Source organism: Loxodonta africana, chromosome 5 (assembly GCF_030014295.1).
Source record: "Loxodonta africana isolate mLoxAfr1 chromosome 5, mLoxAfr1.hap2, whole genome shotgun sequence".
NCBI classification, from domain to species: Eukaryota; Metazoa; Chordata; class Mammalia; order Proboscidea; family Elephantidae; genus Loxodonta; species Loxodonta africana.
Genome location: NC_087346.1, coordinates 18,854,917 through 18,873,923, shown reverse-complemented (window position 1 = coordinate 18,873,923; position 19,007 = coordinate 18,854,917).

Sequence of the window (19,007 nt, the reverse complement as noted above, 5' to 3'; positions counted from 1 at the left end):
AAAGATAGAAAAGAGTCTGGGTTCCGAGATACAAGGTTAAAAGGAAGGAAATGTAAAGCTGTTAAAGGGAGTTGTATTTGTTTAATATTTGTAAACAGTATCCCCCCCGCCTTTCCCAATCTTTAGAAAGGCTATTTTCTTCTGTCTCCTTTGTTTTAAAAAATTTAGTATGATTAGACATGTTAGAATAATTTCCTGGTTTTTAAATTGGGTTTGGATGGAACAAAGGCTAAAAAATTTGTTTCAGTGAATCTTCTCAAACAAAGGAGGGCTTTTTATAAAATGTTCTCAGGACACTCATTCATTTATTCATTCAATTACTCAACGAGTATTTGCTTATCACACACAGTATTATCTGCAAGGCCCTTAAAAAAAAAAAAAATCATTGCCTTGTAGTCTTTTTCAACTCAAGGCAACTCTGTATGAGCAGAGTAGGACTGCCTCCCGTAGGGTTTTGAAGGCTGTGACCCTTTGGAATCGGATTTCCAGGTCTCTCTTCCACAGCACCTCTGGATGGGTTAAAACCTCCACAGCCTTTCACTTAGTTGAGTGCTCAACGACTTATGCCACCAGGCCAAGAGTTAGCATTTAAGGATACATTTAAGAATGGCAAAGAGAGTTTCTAAACTACTGAGAGACAAACATGCATCAGCTAAATTTGTTCCTGCGTGCTTTATTGTAGGTACATCAGATACTAATTATTCCTAACCATAAATCTCAAACAAGTAACACAATAAGTAATACCAATGTATTTTGGAAACAATTTCACAAAAACAAGTCGAATAAATTGAATTATTCCAATTAAATTATTTAACCAATTAAATTATTACCCAAAGTACACACGAAGAAAAAAGGCAGATTTAGAAATGCTTGAGTAATAAAGACAGCTATTTCCAAAATATAACCGAAGCAACACAAGAAATTGGAGGCAGAATACAAAGGAATGAAGTAACCAAAAAGAATTTCTTAAAATAACTATAACCAAATAACTATGGAGGCAAATAACACTTGGCATTGTCCCTCGACTTCTTCATTAGGAAAGAAAATTTTAAATATATATATATATATATATATATATATATATATATGCTGATATGTTTACTTTTCAGATGGAAAGAGACCTGAAAATTTCAAGAAATCTTGAAAAAAAAAAAGAGCAGGCCTGGCTATAGAATAATTTATATAAATGCCCTGAATTTGTTCCACCAGATTCAAATGGTTTAACCAAATTAAATATGACTTGCCTGGCTGGTGAAAAAGTACTTCTTACTAGGTGTACTACAGGAAGGCGGGGGGAGGCCCTTTCCATTTCCCAGGCCGGGCAAAACGCTGAGGATTTTCACGGGTGTTTTTTTTTGGGGGGGGGGGAGGGAGGGCGTGGGGAGGCTCACTAGTAAGAATTTTGTTTCTAGACCTCACTGTGAAGATTTCATGGCTTCGTGGCCGTACTTTGCCGCTGACAAATGCTGGTCTTCCACAGTGTGGGGGGCACTGCACAGGAGTCTTCTTAACCGCAACATCTGTTAGTCGCAGTCAAATCAGCCTAACTCATGGCGCCCCCACGTACAACTGAAGAAAATATTGCTGGGTCCTGCACCAGCCACACGATAGGTGGCAGTTTTTGTAATTCATTGAGTTTTCAATGACTGATTTTCGAGAGCAGATCTCCAGTCCTTTCTTCCTAGTCCACGTGGGTCTGCAAACTCTACTGAAGCCTGTTTGACATCATAAAAACACACAAACCTCCGCTGACAGATGGGTAGTGTTGCGCATGAGGTGCCTTGTTTGGCATCAAACCCGGCCTCAACTACAACTTTAGCTGCTCTCAGATGTGCCTAGTTTCTAGAACTACACGACCATCAACCCCGGCGTTCTTATCTACGAAGCCACATGTAGGAGGGGCCTCTTCCACATTAAACATCGTAAATACCTGTCTCCTCTCTGTCTGTGGGAAACTCCCTTTAAAAGCCCGCATAACAGCTGCTGCTTATTGGAGTCCAGCAATCCCCCTCTCCCGACAATCCAGCTCTTTGTCAGGAGACTTGGTCCTGAAAAACCAAAGTTTAAACTCTCCCCCACAGGAAGAATATCCTCAGGCCTCCTGGAAGCTAAGCCCTCCTGGACCTCTTTAAAAGGAAAAGAGGAAAATATATCTCATTCTTTTTTATTTGGAAAACACAATTAAGTTCTCCTCCCAGAGGGTTATGTGACAGACACACTTAGTAAACCTAATTGCTTCCTCTCAGGTAACAAAAACGTTTCCAATACAGGTTGCCTAAGAACAAATGGTAAATTCTCAATACTGGGAAAAAGAGCCTAAAGTTGTTTTTATGACTTTTGGATGTACGAGTTAAACAAAACAGCAAACGAAATCAAATAAACAGTAGGAAAAGTGACTTTGGAATGTTTTCAGATAAATTTGGGTATGAAATTCAGTTTTTCCAAGAACAGCTTTCAGTTTTCCCCAGATTATATACTTAAAGGCTCTTTTGTTTGTTTGTTCGATGGTGACAGATTTCAATATCAAAGTGTAGTTGCTGTTTCACTCCAATGCCACCTAATCGTACTGAGAAAAGTAAATGTTAAATCAGTAGTTGAGTCACCAGGGAGCATGTGTTTGTCATTTCTCCATAGATTTAGAATTTATACTTTTCATTTTAAAGGGAGAAATCTATTAAATTCCAGAGGCCACAATCAAAAGAACAGATTAAAAAAAAAAAAGACAAAGCCATTGCCATCAGGCCAATTCTGACTCACAGCTCGTAGGGGACAGGGTAGAACTGCCCCATAAGGTTTCCAAGGAGTGCCTAGTGGATTTGAACTGTCAACCTTTTGTTTAGCAACCATAGCTCTTAAGCACTGCGTCATCAGGTTTTCCAAAGAACAGATTACTGATTTTTTATTAGTGTTTTTTGTTCCTTTAAAATATACTAAGGAATAATTCCCCTGAACATATTGTTTAATTCAATCGAAGTTATTTTATTTGTTACTCTGAACAGAGAACTGTCAAGTTTAAAATGTTCTTTTACTTTTCCTTACTTTTAACAAAACCATAACCAAATCAAATAACTGAAAAATGTCATTCTTCTTATGTGAGCCAAACTACTTGACATACCCACAAATAAATGCTGAATTCCATTTTCATCAGGGTATGTCAGTTTACACAGAATGAATTGCAATAAAAATTATCTGTGTACTAATAATTTGGTTTGGTTATAAAATTCTTATGGCTATTGCCCTATATTCTGTTGACAAGTTTCACATATATGCAAGTTTCACACTACTCAATCGGCATTAAAAAAAAAAAATACATCTATATAATGTTTTATTTTACTGTATTTATTTAAACTAAAAGAAGTCCAGAAAAGAAAGTCTCCCAAAAAATACTGATTAACCAATGCGTTTTGAATTTTTAGGTTTAGATTTTGTCTAGATAAGTGTAGACTTGGTCATTTTTTACTTTGCTGCTGCTGGTGTTTACAACACAAGACAATCACATTTAATGATGCCCACTTCTGTGACTGGAATTTATGATAGAAGTTAAAGATGAAAAAACCAAATGTTTTCATTATCCTTGTTTGATCTTCTCATATAAAAATCCATTTCCTCAAAATATGCTGATATAGTGAGGAATATTTTAATGAATAGTTCCCACATATCTATACTAAAAGTTTGAAATCTGTTTTAAAATATGACTTCATTGAATGATCTATATCTATACACAGTTTGGAATTTAACCATCTATTTATTTATTTATTTATTATATTCATTATAAATAAGTATGTTGCTAAAGTCAATAATATTAAGGACTGTGAACGTCATATGTCCTAGGGTCTAAGCTCCTAATTACTGTGATATAGATCTCACTGAGTTGAGCAGGATGTGGTGGGTAGCTAGAGGAGCTGTCCTGGGAGATGTTTGAGAACTCTGCACACAACAGTGCTGCATCATAGTCCAGGGACAGCTATGGCATGAAATTATATCAAAGTCTATTCCCATATCCACATGGAGATCCTAGCTCGCCTGGAATCCTGATAAATTGGCAATAATAGGTCTGGGCAGCTGGAGCCACTAACTTGTCAAACAAAAAAAACCCAAACTCATTGCCTTTGAGTCCATTCCTACTCATAGCAACCCTATAGGACAGAGTAGAACTGCCCCATAGGGTTTCCAAGGAGCGCCTGGTAGATTCAAACTGCTGATCTTTTGGTTAGCAGCCATAGCTTTGAACCACTATACCACCAGGGTTTCCAGAGATGCTAATAATCTCTTAAGGTGTGCTGTTAGCAATATCCACATGGCCATTTCTTTAAGGCTTTGTGGACAGCAGACGTGAAACTAGTACAATAGAAAAAAAAAAAATCATTGCTATTGAGTTGATTCCAACTCAGAGCACCTGGTGGACTTGAACTGCTGACCTTTCAGTTAGCAGCCGTAGCTCTTAACCACTATGCCACCAGGGCAGTTTTCTAGTGTAAGGGAGGAAACAAGTAATGGATGCCTTGGGGTACCTGTGGCAAAGCTCCCCTTTGAGGACTTTCTTGGTGAGAAGCCTTTCTGGGTAGCCTTTGTAGATGTGCATACAGTGGGTACCATATCAAGACCAAGTGGTTACAGTCTTAAAACCTGGTTAGTCTATATCATTGTAAATTTATTTGTTTCCACATATTGGGAAGATCCAGTGGTAGACACAGAGCATCTACTTTATGTGAATGTGAGGTGATCTTTACATAATGTCAGCTTCTTAAATTTAACAACAAAATATCATTTTTGTTGACTGCATATCTGCAATCTAAAAAATATGTTTCTCCTTTAAGATGTTGCAAGAGAGCTCCATATTAAATTGGATGTATGCCAGTTCCTGTCAAAATCTTGACTGAATCAGTGTTCAGAAATGGCTTAGATAAACCTTCTACTCTTCTAGGTTCAACTTCCAGTAGAATGTAGCCCCATGAGAGCAGAATCTAGTCTGTATTACTCACCAACATATCCTTAAAACAAAGAACAGAGTCTGGCGCAGTATAATCATTCCTTAAATATTTGTTGAATGAATGAATTTTCTCTGATTAGGTGGTCAAAGATTCATTTTAATACAACAGAAGATAAACTTTTGTCTTTTTGTCCCCTGCCTCAATCCAGCCATTCACTTCCATCATCTGTTCCCAAGATGTGTCACGGTCTTTTCAATTGCATCATATGCCTGTGAAAGCTGGACAGTGAAAAAGGAAGACACACACACACAAAAATGATGCATTGAAATGTGTTGTTGGCTAAGAATATTGAATATACAGTGGACTGCTGAAAGAAAGAATATATCAGTCTTAAAAGAAATGCAATCAGAATGCTCCTTAGAAGTGAGGATGAAAAGGCTTTGGTTCATGTACTTTGGGCACATCATCAGGAAAGACCAATCACTTGAAAAAGACATCATGCTTGGTAAAGTGGAGAGTCAGCAAAAACTAGGGGAACCCTCCATGAGACGGAGGGACACAATAACACAACAATGCACTCAATACATCAGTGATCACGAAGACGCATCAAAATTCACCGCCATTGAGTCAATTCTGACTTACTGTGACCCTAAACGACAGAGTAGAACTGCTCCATAGGGTTTCCAAGGCTGTGAATCTTTACAGAAGTAGAGTGCCACATCTTTCTCCCGCTAAGTGGCTGGTGGGTTCCAACTGCCAACCTTTTGGTTAGCAGCCAAGTGCTTAATCACTGCCCCACCAGGGCTCCTAGTAAGATAGCATAGGTTTCGACAACATTTTGTTCTGTTATACATAAGCTTGCCATGAGTTGGAGCTGACTCAGAGGCAACTAACAACAATAACTTTCATGTTTATTTCTTCCAACAATTTGTTGACCTGGTAGAGACCTCCCAGTCTATTTTCCCACCATATTTCCCTGTCTGTCATGTCCACCATGTCTTTACTATCTGTATCCTCCTTCTCACTATTGTCCACCTTAACAACCACTCCATTGCATCTGCCCTCTGCTCCATTGTCTTTTATCCCTTTGCAAAACTCAGATCCTCCTTAAATCCACCCTTTTATTCAAACTTTTGTAATTGGTTTATGTTATAAACACCAGCAGAGGCAAAGACAAAAATGGCCAAATCTACACTTATCTAGACAAGATCTGCACCTAAATATTCAAAACACATTGGTTAACCAGCATTTTTTTGGAGGCATTCTTTTCTGAACTTCTTTTGGTTTAAATAAATGCAATAAAATAAAACATTATACAGATGAAGTAGATTCTTTATCTTTCTTTCATGTACTTTTTGGATCAATCAAGTTTTTTTTTAATTCATATCTTCTTTAATAGATTTTTAGTTAACATACTCAATGTGTACTTCTTTGATCATTTTCCTAGAAATAGCAATATACATACCCACTGCCGTCTATTAGCTAAAAAAAACAAAACAAAACTCATGGTTAAGATGACTAGTGTAGCTCCCGATATTTCTTCTGAGTTTCAGGCACAAGGAAGAGAAAAGATAACACCAGCCAATGGTCCCTTTGTATCTTTTTTGTTGCTTTATAGATATTTAATTGACATACAAGGAGGTATACATATTCAAAGTATACAATTTGATAAATTTTACATATGTAATACTTGCAGTCATGAAATCGCCACCCCAATAAAGATTGTGAGCATATCCAACATTCCCTAAGTTCCTTTTGCTTCTTTGCAACTCTTTCCTCTTGCCCCTTCCCTAACCCCTAGGCAAACACTGATCCTCTTTTTGTCCTATAGATGAGTTTGCATTTTTAGAATTTTGTATAAATGAAGATTTTTTTTTTTTTACTTCTTTCACTCAACTAATTTATTTTAACATACAGCTATACTGTTGCAGAATTCTGCTGGTCTTTGCCTCTCCTAATCTGAGACTTATTCTGTGACCATTCAAGTTTTGCTTATAAGACAATCTTTACTCTGATATCGTTAACACTTTATATTTTCAAATTTTACACTTATTTTCATTTTGCTATAAGCTAATATTTCCATTAGATTATCTTTATGGGGAATTTCAATTCTGAAATTCTATGGTTTTCTGATTTTCTGTAAAAGTGTTGCTTTGTAGAAGCAAGGTGATGCTAAGGGAGAATGCTTGCTGGGAATAATATTTCTAAGAAAGAACTAGAGGATTTCTTCCTGCAATGGCAAAAAAAGAAAAAAAAAAAGCTACTACAACTGGACTTACAACTCAGATAATTGAGGGTGTGTCCTGGGCTACATCACCTTGGGAAATTATTTTTAAAATAGCTCTAAGAAAGTTGGTACTGTGTCATTCAGGGAGCTGGAATAACACTTTGGGGACTTTATGGTCTCAGCTTAAATACATAGATGTCTAGATCACAATATTTGGTGGCAAAAATCCATAGTGACAGGACCCATGCTGAACCTGTCATAGTTTCTGTGTGATTGCTGTTCTGAACGCTGAATCTACCTAGATATTTCAGTTAGTTGTTGTTGCTTTTTTTTTTTTTTTAAAGACTCCTTGGAGAGATTTATAATAGAAAAAATGGATAGAGTGAACATATTTTTCTAAATTGGAAAAGGTGAGCAAACTGCATTTAAAGGATTTTCAACATGAAAAATGGACAAAAACATGTTGCTGCCATAAAATTGGGCCATTTGTTTAGACTTTATTGGCTGCCTTATATTAGTAATTATATTTTTGTATATAGTTTCTCATTTTTCTAACTAAATTATAACGCCCTGAGAACAGGATGAATACCTGCTACGGTTTTGCAAACATGGAATTGCTCATAAGTAGTGTGAAATAAATCTTGAAACACATAATTAACAACTGGAGGAACAAAGATGAGTCTTAGAAAGTCAAGACAAATCAATTGAATTAATATGTACCAGTTCTAGTTTTCTAAGGCTGCCAAAACAAAGTATCGCAAATAGGACCACTTATAAGAATAAACCACCTGGAGGGGAGATGAGAGGGTAGAGGGGGTTAGAAGCTGGCTAGATGGACATGAAAAGAGAGAGCGGAGGGAGACAGCTGGCTGTCTCATTAGGGGGTAGTAATTGGAAGTGTGTAGCAAGGTGTATATAAGTTTTTATGTGATAGACTGACTTGATTTGTAAAATTTCACTTAAAGCACAATAAAAATTATTTAAAAAAAAAAAAAGAATAAACCAAAAAACCAAGGCTGTTGGCTTCAAGTTGACTCTGACTCATGCTTATAAGAATTGAAATGTGTTATTTCATAGATCAGGAGTCCAGGAGTCCAGGAGTCCAAAACCAGGGTGTTGACTGTGTTGATTCCTTCTGAAGGCTCTAAGGGAGAATCTATTCCATGTCTCTCTCCTAGCTTTTGGCATTCCTTGACTTGTAGGTGTATCTTCACGTGGCCATACTTTTCTGTGTGTGTCTGTCTTTGTCTATCTTCTTTTCTTCTCTAAGACCCCAGTGATAGGATTAGGATGCACCATACTCCAGTACGACCTTATGTTAATGTAACTGATAATATCTTCAAAGATTCTTTTTCCAAACAAGGACACATTCCCAAGTACAGAGGTTAGGAACTTAATGTATCTTTTTTTCAGGTGGAGGGGGGTGGGTACAATTCAATTTATAACAGTACCAAATGGTCAGAGAATGAGGAGGTAAATATCAGACAAAAAATATACTAAGAAAAACCTGGTAAGAACCTAAGAGACAGAAAAGTAACTGGACACTATTGAAAGAAAAGTCTTTCTGCTTGAATAAAGAAAAACAATAGTAACTTCAGTGAAAATAGTTCAAGGGGAGAAAAATAAATAAGCACTTTAAGTGCAAGATCAGAATGATGCAACAGGGAGAAAATAGATCATGTAGTCAAGATTATTTATCAGGAAAAAAAAAGAAAAGAAAAATCTCAATAAAGGGTACTAAAATGAAATTACAGAAAAAGGATATTGAGAAATTAGGTATGTCAGAACTTGAGTTCTTAATGACAGTAGAGTAAAAGAGGAAGAAAATGATGAGAAGAATTTAAAGTTATCAGAAGGTCAACTTTGATGATTAGAGATTAGGAATAAAATTCAGAGTTCACTGGTGTTTTAAATTCAGAGACAGATAATCTATCTCTTTCTCTGAGATTTGATAAGGAGAAAGGCATAGTTTGGAGTAGAAGTCAAAGTTCTTGGTCATTGTAATAAGTTTCAGTGTAAAAACAGGGTTATCAATCACATAGCAATTTGAGGTAATTAAAAACAGCCATTCCCACAAATTCCTTTTCCATTATCCAATTATGTAATGGACTTTTTTCCCTTTACTTAACTTGAAATTCCTAACATTAAAGTCATTTCTTCAAATCAGACAAAGAAGGTAGAGAAGTATTTATCAACATCATTAACATACAGGACACATTGTCAAGTTTCTGAATTTCCTCCAAAAGTATTTATGCAAAATACCATTTATTTCTTAATATTTGTGTATTAATTTTCCCCTTCTCTTTTCTTAAAATCATTTATTGTGACTCTAGGTTTATGCTGAAATCCAGAATGGGAGTAGAGTGAGAAAATGTATGAGTTGAAATGGTAGAGTCGTGGATAAATCAAGCTTTGTGGAACTAGAGGTAGCATTAGAATTGAGTAAAAGATTATGATATAGGAAGAAGGAATCCATATTGGAATTAATGAAAATTGTATTGGCATGTTCATGTATATGAACAGTTTCATTTGACATTGACGTGGCATGTTCTACATGCTGGAAATAACGTCAAGGACACATTTTCCATCAGACAGCAGAGCTTCAAAGAAAGCACAGCGTTTCTGTACTCAATCCAAACTGAGTGTGTGCTATTCTTCTCTTTTCTAATATGTTTGTTCCTCGACCAAGATAGATATTCTATGAGGAATTTTAGGAATTTTGTGCAAATGAAAATCAGTGTTTTCAATAAACAACACAACATCTGTATTTTCAATAAGTGTAGCAGAAATTGGAGCCTTGGTGGCTCAATGAGTAAGCGGTTGGCTGCTAACTGAAAGGTTGGTGGTTTGGACCCACCTGGTAGCTCTGCAGGAAAAAAACTGGGAGATCCACTTCTGTAAAGATTACAACCAAGAAAACCCTATGGGGCAGTTCTACTCTGTCACAAGGGGTCACTATGGGTTGGAAACAACTTGAAGGCACCAAACAACAGCAATCAGGAAATTCTTAATTTCCTCTGCAATATCATATTATTCTAATAGGACTATATTGCTAATAATTATGCTCATTTACTAATAGTTGTCTGTGCTATTAAAATATAATTTAATCAGTTTCTCTAAAAAGTAATAATAATATTTCTAATTGAAATGCAAAATTTGGGGAGAGCATTTGCTGTATAAATTAACTAGTCTTTTAATACTACATAGAGGACAGTAGTCAGAATAAAACTACTCCGTTACTTAGAAATCTATGTTTCATAGAATTAAATATAAAAAAACAACCAAACACTGAAACTGCTACCATCAAGTCCGTTCTGATTCATAGCCATCCTACAGCACAGATAGAACTGCCCCGTAGGGTTTCCAATGAGCAGCTGGTGGTTCATACTGCCACCCTTTTGGTTAGCAGCCTGAGCTCTTAACCATTGTGCCATAGGACATCAAAATTTTTAATAAATCTTAAAGATATTGAGTACTTCTCATTTGAATTGCTAGTCTTAAAATAAATGATTAGTTTGGGATGTTAAGTAAATGTAAGCCTTAGATGAAATAATAAGGAAATTATTATCTGGAGCTAAATCATTCTAAATAATTACAGCAAGTAAGTAAGATGTTCAGCTTTACGGTGGTATTTGCAAATATTTAAATTATACTATAGGTACCTTTTTTTAATTAATAAGAATTAATTGCATTTGAAATAGATAATTTGATCCAAAGATTAAAATTCCATCTAACTTAAATGAAATAGAGACATGAATGTACAAGCAGGTTTTCTTCATCTCAGTCTTCTAGAGTCTTCTCACTGTATATCTTCTTAGTCTTAAGCCCAGACCCTTCACTGTCAACCTCAGTAACCTTACCCATTCCCACTGTTCTGATTCAATAGTCTACCATCTCTGAACTACTTGTGTTATTGTTTGTTTTATAGGCCTGTCCAATCTTTGGCTGAAGGGTGAACTTCAGGAGTGACTTTGGTACTGAGTTAAAAGAGTACTTGTCATTTGCGTCTTTTAAATGACCACAAATAAAATGTCTAAAATTAAACCAATTATCTCCTTCTGGCAACACAAGTATGCCTTCTGTTATAGATTGAATTCATCCCTCCAAAATGTGTGTGAACTTGGCTAGGCCGTGATTCCCAGTATTGTGTGATTGTCCACCATTTTTCATTTGCTGTGTTTTCCTATGTGTTGTAAATTCTACCTCTAGGATGCTAATGAGGTGGGATTAGTGACGGCTATGTTAATGATGCAGGGCTCAATCTACAAGATTAGGTTGTGTTTTAAGTCAGTCTTTTTTAAAATATAAAAGAGAGAAGCGAGCAGAGAGACATGGGGACCTCATACTACCAAGATACAAGAGCCAGGGGAATAGCAAGTTCTTTGGACCCAGGGACCCTGTGCTGAGAAAGTCCCAGAGCAGGGGAAGATTGATGACAAGTACCTTCTCCCAGAGCTGACAGAGAAAGGAAGACTCCTCCTGGAGCTGGCACCCTGAATTCAGACTTCTAGCTTCCTAGACTGTGAGAGAAAAAATTTCTCTTTGTTAAAGCCATCCACTTGTGGTGTTCCTGTTATAGCATCCCTAGATGACTAAGACATATTTCCACCATTTAAAAGTTTAAAAATAACTAGTATGTATTTGTAAAGGTTTGCTGTCTCGGTATAGGTAACTTTGGAAATAGGATTTCGTCCACAATTCAATTGTAGCACTTCATGTACAAAGAAGAATACACTACTCTGGTCTGGCCTGAGGTGGGAAGGAAGCGAGAGACTAGGGATTGAGATCGCATTGGATGATTCACCTGGGGAAAGGAGGGAATGCCACAGTCTTCAGGCAAATATTACAAAAGCTTTATTCACCATCTGTGTGTCAGTGGAAACCATGATGCTGAATAAGTTTCAGCAGAGATTCCACACTAAGAGGAGGAAGAAAGGGCTGGCAATATGCTTCTGAAAATCAGCCAATGAACTGTATGAATCACAAAGGTTCCATCGTCAACTAATCATGGTATGACACAACACTGGGCAACATTTTCTTCCATCATGCGTGGGGTCACCGTAAGTTGGGGGGTGGACTGGACAGCAACCAACAAGTTTTTTATTTTTAAAAAGGCAACAAATCTATAAACACTTGCTGAAGATGCTGTTTTGGCGGTTAAAATATATATATATTTCCTCCTCCGTGGAAAAAAAAATAAGCAGCCAAAAAAGAACAAAATATTATGTTTCTACTTTCATGGTATTCTATGTCATTGAAGTCCCAGACTGACTGCTGAGGATTATCTACTTTTTAAATTGTCATTTAATAGCAAAGAAATGCCTTTTGTGGGTTCTTGACTTTAGGAGGATATCTTGTAAGCAATCCTTTTTCAGAAACGCCCTCAGACCCAGAGCCATATTTTAACAGAGTATCAATTCAAAATAGAGATACAAATTTTTATAGCTCATTCAAGCATTAAACTAGGATGACAAATCTAACTGCATAGGTTTATCTGATTTGGGGAGGGCATTTTTATTCCAATGAAGAAGGTATAAAAATACACAGTAATTTATTTGTAGGAAAACCCCCAAATTTTAACTTCTTTTAAAAAATAAAAAAATCCATATTTGACCTTGTAGATAAGCACAAACTCTGCTACCCAGAAAAATACTGTAAATAGTTACCTTGTCAATCTCAGGCGAAATCATTGAAGAATTTGTAGATCCTTTTACTCACAGTAGGAAACCCTGGTGGCGTAGTTGTTAAGTGCTACCGCTGCTAACCAAAATGTTGGCAGTTCGAATCGCCAGGGCTCCTTGGAAACTCTATGGGGCAGTTCTACTCTGTCCTGTAGAGTCGCTATAAGTCGGAATCGACTTGGCAGCACTGGGTTTGGTTTTTGGTTTTGGTTTTACTCAAAGTATAGAAAGGCCAACAGCATCAGATTTACTAGGGACCTTGTCATAAACACAGAATCAAAGGTTCTAACTCAAAGAGATGGAGTTAGGATATGTTTTATCAAGATCCCCTGATCATTCGAGTGTGATAAACCGTGGTGTGGACAATGATGGAGGCATCAAGAGGAAGTGTGGTTGGGGTAATTAAAAAAAATTCATTAGGAAAGTAGATTTCCAATGAAATTGTTGGAAATAAGTCATTTCTTAGGGATAGGTCATTTAATTCTGAACCAAATCTTGTTCTTAAGTGTTTTCCCAGTTTTGACATACAATGCTACATAGCTTCTAAAATGCTTAATATATTATTTGGCCCTCATTTTTTTACATTGGGGTTGGCAAACCACAAATTATTTTCCAAGAGTTTCTATATTATACTGTGCTGTAGCTATAGGAGTTTAAAATTGTGGAGAACATTTCGGAAACTCAAATAGAGGTGGTCTCCAAATTTCTTAAGTTTGTTAGCACTCAGTTGCAAGACAGTTGTACAGTCAGGTCATTTTAAGGCAGTTGCACAATCAGATCCTTAGAAAAGGAACTAACTGGGAGAAATATAGGTTATCATCTCCTTTATATATTTATTATGTTCACTGTGACCCCAGATGTATGTACACGATTCCCCCAAAGCATGAAATATTATTATTGTCCTTTCTTAACACATTTTTGTAGCCACAGAGGTGGACTTACATACGGGTGGGAGACCGAATAAATGTTCACTTCAAACCCTTCCCTAGCCGCAATGCACAGTGCTGCAATGTAGTACAATTTCCCACTCTTTGATCAGTTCTATGTAATCCCAAGGAAAAAAAATTCTTTCTCAGCTTTGGATATCCTGACTTTAAAATCTCTTCAGTCTCTTGCCAGATCTAAACTGGAATGAGTCTGAGTGTGAGTGACGTGAGGGAGAGATGACTAATCTCTACCACCCATCATTCTGAAGGTTACAAAATTCACTCACTTTCTCTTTGTCAGTGTAGATGGAAAGAATGAGACAAAGTTACAGAAAAATACGTACTTTTGCTATAAAGTTTGTTAATTATATTCACTTCTATTTTCTATTTGTAAAGTTATTTGATAGCCGTTTCTGTTAAGATTTGTCCCAGTTTTCATTAGTGAGTTTTGCAGCTGCTTAGAGTTCCTGGCAGGCAACACCATTTAAGCCTGTGTGAGTCTAAAATGTTTTCCCTAAAGTTTCAGTTCATATTAAAAACAGGCACACGCTCTTGAATGTTTAAAGCAGAATTGTTTCTGGCCAAATTTTCAGTGTCAACACAAAATGCTGCAGAAGAAATTATGTTTTAGTTTTTTCCTTCCTTCCTTGCTTCCTTCCTTGCTTCCTTCCTTCCTTGCTTCCTTCCTTGCTTCCTTCCTTCCTTCCTTCCTTCCTTCCTTCCTTCCTTCCTTCCTTCCCTCCCTCCCTCCTTCCTTCCTCCCATCCTCCCTCCCTCCCTTCCTTCCTTCTTTCCTTCCTTCCTTTCTTCCTTCTTTCTCTCTCCCTCCCTCTCACTCTCTTTCTTACTTTCCTTCCCTTTTTTGGTATAGTGATTCTGTGTATTCCTTCCTGTGTGGTTCAGTATTTTGGCCATAGAATCCTTCAATATTGCAACTTGAGGCTTGGATTTTTTTCTTCAATTCTTTTAGCTTGGAAATGCTGAGCTTGTTCTTCACTTTTGGTTTTCTAACTCCATGTGCTTGCACTTTTCACTATAATACTTTACTTTGTCTTCTTGAGTCATACCACATCAGTAAATTAAAGTCTCAGAAGATTTATTCCATCAGCGTCATTAAGATCCACTCTACTTTGAGGAGGCAGCTCTTCCCCAGTAGTATTTTGAGTGTTTTCCAACTGAGAGACTTATCTTCCAGCACTATACCAGACAATGTTCTTCTGTTATTCATGAGGTTTTTGCTGGGCAATATTTTTAGAAGTAGATGGCCAGGTCCTTCTTCCTAGCCTGTCTTAGTCTGGAAGCTTCTCTGAAACCTCTCCTCCATGGGTGGCCCTGCTCAGATTTGAAATACTGGTGGCATAGTTTCCAGAATCACAATACACAAGCCACCACAGTACTACAAACTGACAGAAGAGTGGTGGCGTTTGAGACTATTGTGTCATTATACACCAACCAAAAAACCAAACCCACTGTTATTGAGTCAATTCTGACTCATAGTGACCCTACAGGACAGAGTAAAACTGCCCCATAGGATTTCCAAAGATCAGCTGTTAGATTAGAACTGGAAACCTTTTTTGGTTAGCAGCCGAGCTCTTAACCACTGTGCCACCAGGGCTTCTATTATAGAACAGTATCACTAAAATCTAAAGTATAGTTGTGATTACTATATGCCATTTTAAGTAAACCTATTATTTTCTTCCTTTTTGAAAAAAGAGAGATTTAGAAAGCAAATACTGAATGAAATAAATGATGAATCCCGCTAGGCATCTCCCCTCACTGGCCAAAGGATGAGCTATTTAACAAAATTGGGGAAGCTTTTTTGAGTAGGGGAGGGTTGTTTTTGTTTTTTTCAGATGTTTATACATAATGGATGAGGAAGAATAATGAGAGAAAGGAACAATAAGATGTGGAAGAAAAAAGAGAAAGGAAAAGAGAGTATTAAAATACTAGGGGAAAGAGATTGTGCTGCGCATGATGGACTGGGTTTTCACATTTCTACTCTTATGCTTCTTCCAGCAAGTACATCTCCCAAACCCCCTTAGAAATAAAGTTTGGGATACAAATATACGCACTTGTGTGAGACTTGAGTAAAAATGAGGCAAAGGCTACCTTCCTGCTGCTGTTTCTGTGGCCAGCAGGTTCCTGTGGCTGCACCACCCAGCCACCAGCTTCATGGGTGTGAAGGACAGTTGCGACAATGGCTGCAGTGGTATCAGGTATCGGTAGCAGTGACCTGATCACTGAGTTACAGGTACGGGGCTGTGACCTTTAATTCACTAGCCCAAGGATTGCCTCCTTCTTACTCTCTGGAGCCTTTTACTGTACTACTCATAGACTTACTTCCCCTGATTGTATCCCATTTTACTTGGCATTCTAGAGTGGGTTTCCATTTCCTGGGCTAAATCCTGGCTGATTCAGAGAGAGAGGGTGACATTTTATCCTTGCTTAATTTCTTCTCGTGTTCAATATGTCATGCCTCACCAACGCTTTCACTGAAATTGAGCTAGCCCTTTTCCAACGGATGACAATCTTTTTCAATAATTGTTCTGAGTACTGGATAAAACTTCAGCTGGTGCTGAATTCTACATTTCCCCAGCTTCCTAAAATTATAAAATTGCTGTACTTACTTAAACACAAATTAAATACGATTCCCTATTTAGGTAAAAAAGAAAGCAGTTGTAGCTCAGGCATCAAGCCGTCTCTTGGTTTGGTGACATGCCAAACTTAAACATGTGCTTGCCCACTAGTCACCTCTCTGTGTGCCACTGCTAATGCCTTTGACAAACATCCCAGGTGTCAATTGCTTTACTTGTGCTTGGTTGGCAAGGATAAAAAGAAATACACTAGGACATATTGCCAATTAAGAAAAGGATCTTTTTTTAATGGGAGTATACAGTTTTTTCTTTAAATTCTACTGGGCTCTTAGCTTTCAGATTTTCATATGTTTTTTAGGTTCAGATGATTTTCTAATTTGACATGTAAGTAGTTTGGCCACATTTAAATATGTACATAAAAAATATATTACTGGGCAAATTGGTTTGGTTTCTGCCGTATCCTCAGACCCCTGGTGGCACAGTGATTAAGTGTTCAGCCGCTAACCAAAAGGTAGGAAGTTTGAATCCAACAGCTGCTCCTTGGAAACCCTACGGGGCAGTTCTACTCTGTCCTGTAGGGTCTATGAGTCAGAATTGATGTGTTGATTCTTGACAACAGGTTAATGGGCCATACGTCCATCCCGATAGGGTCACTATGGGTTGGAATCGACTCGACGGCAGTGGGTTTAATTTTTTGGTTTTATATGGGAGTCTTCTATATCCACAACACTAACTGAGTGAAGCCACAGCCATGGCCCTGTTATGGACCTCATAATCCACTCAATTGTTACACATTCTAGGACCACACTGGGCACCTGGTACAATGACAGCTAATTTATGAGATTATCAACCGCATGTGTGTCAGAATAGAACCGTGTTCCCTATAGTTTTCAGTGGCTGATTATTTGAAAGTAGATCACCAAGCCTTTCTTTTAAGGTTCCTCTGGGTGAACTTGAACCTGTAACATATTAATTAGTAGCTGAGCACATTATAAGATTGTCAGGGACATATAAGATTGTCTGGTATTTAAAGTTCTTTGCAAACAAGGATTATGATGATTAGCTCAAATAATCAGATATTCTTCCTCAGGAATTTGAATGAGTGCCTGTCCATTCGTAGTAAAAGAAATGAGAACTCATAAAAAAGCCTATTGCCATCAAGTTGATTCCAACTCATAGTGACCCTACAGGACAAAGTAGAACTGCCCCATAGAGTTTCCAAGGAGCGCCTGGTGGATTTGAACAGCTGACCTTTTGGTTAGTAGCCATAGCACTTAACCACTACACCACAGGGTATCCAAAGAAGTGAGAAGACCTACAAATTGAAGCAGAAAATGTTGGAAAATTATACTCTGCATATTAGAATAAGTTATGGAGCTATTTCAAAAAAACAAATGAATTTCTCAGTCTTACTCCCATCCATGGAAGCCCTACGACTAAGTATAGGACTGAGTGTGTTTGAAAAGCTCCCCAGATAATTAAGATGCTGAGTGATAGTTGGAACCAATATGATTGCTGCTCTCCATGAGTTCCAGGGACCAGCAATATCAGCACCATCTAGGGGCTTATTAGAAATATTGAGCCCCACCCTGGACCTATTGAATCTGCATTTTAATAAGATACCCAGGTAATGTGAAAGCACATTGAAGTTTGAGAAGTACTGTGCTAAAATAAATGTAGGTAAACCCCTGCACCCCTGCAGATAATGCATCTAGCAAGTTTCTGATCTATGGCCTCCTTATGGTATGTAAGGGTGGTCTTTATGGCTTTTTAGGTGCTCCCCAAGATTTGTTTTCTTCTTTCAAATTTATTGTCACAATAAATACATTTTAGTTGTGAGAGATTAAAACAATCTTAATTCTCTACTCTGAAACCAAAAGAGCTATCACACCTCCTATCACTAAAACCAGTTGTCTTCAAGTTGATTTCGACTCATAGCAACCTCGTGTGTTTCAAAACAGAACCATGCTCCATAGTGTTTTCAATGGCTTTGATCTTTCTAAAGCAGATTGCCAGATCATTCTTTCAAGGAGTCTCTGGATGGGTTCGAACCACCAAACTTTTTGTTAGCAGCCAAGCACTTAACCATTTGTACTCCTGGAAAGTTTTGGTTATGAGGATCTCATCATTTAAAACCACTTAAAGACATAAACTTTGCTGTCTTCATCCAAGAGATAATTTGTTTAAAATATTTAAATATAATTATTTAAAATAGATGATAAGGTTAATACTCTTCAATAAGAATATATATATATAATATTGGTATGAAGTATGCCTAGAGGGGAAAGCATCAAGAATCAGTAATGGAAATATTATTAGGATATTTGAAGATTTAGATGAAATTTCTTCACTTATCTATCAACTTTTCCTGTGAAATACAATGAGATCTCATATTTTCAAACCATTCAGAAATTAGAAAGTGGGTAATGCATAGAAAGGAAATGTCAACTAATTACTTTGTATTATTTTCTTGCTTTAGAATGTGATTTGGATTGTGATAGTGCCCTTGTGCTGTAAGGAAAATTCTAGACAATTTTAACTGCTCGACATTCTATGGAAAGTTGTGGAAGTACAGTCTAGCAGAAGATAGGGAAGTTTGAGGTTCATAGAAAAGGAAATGCTAAGGGACTAGTTTATAGAATAGTCAA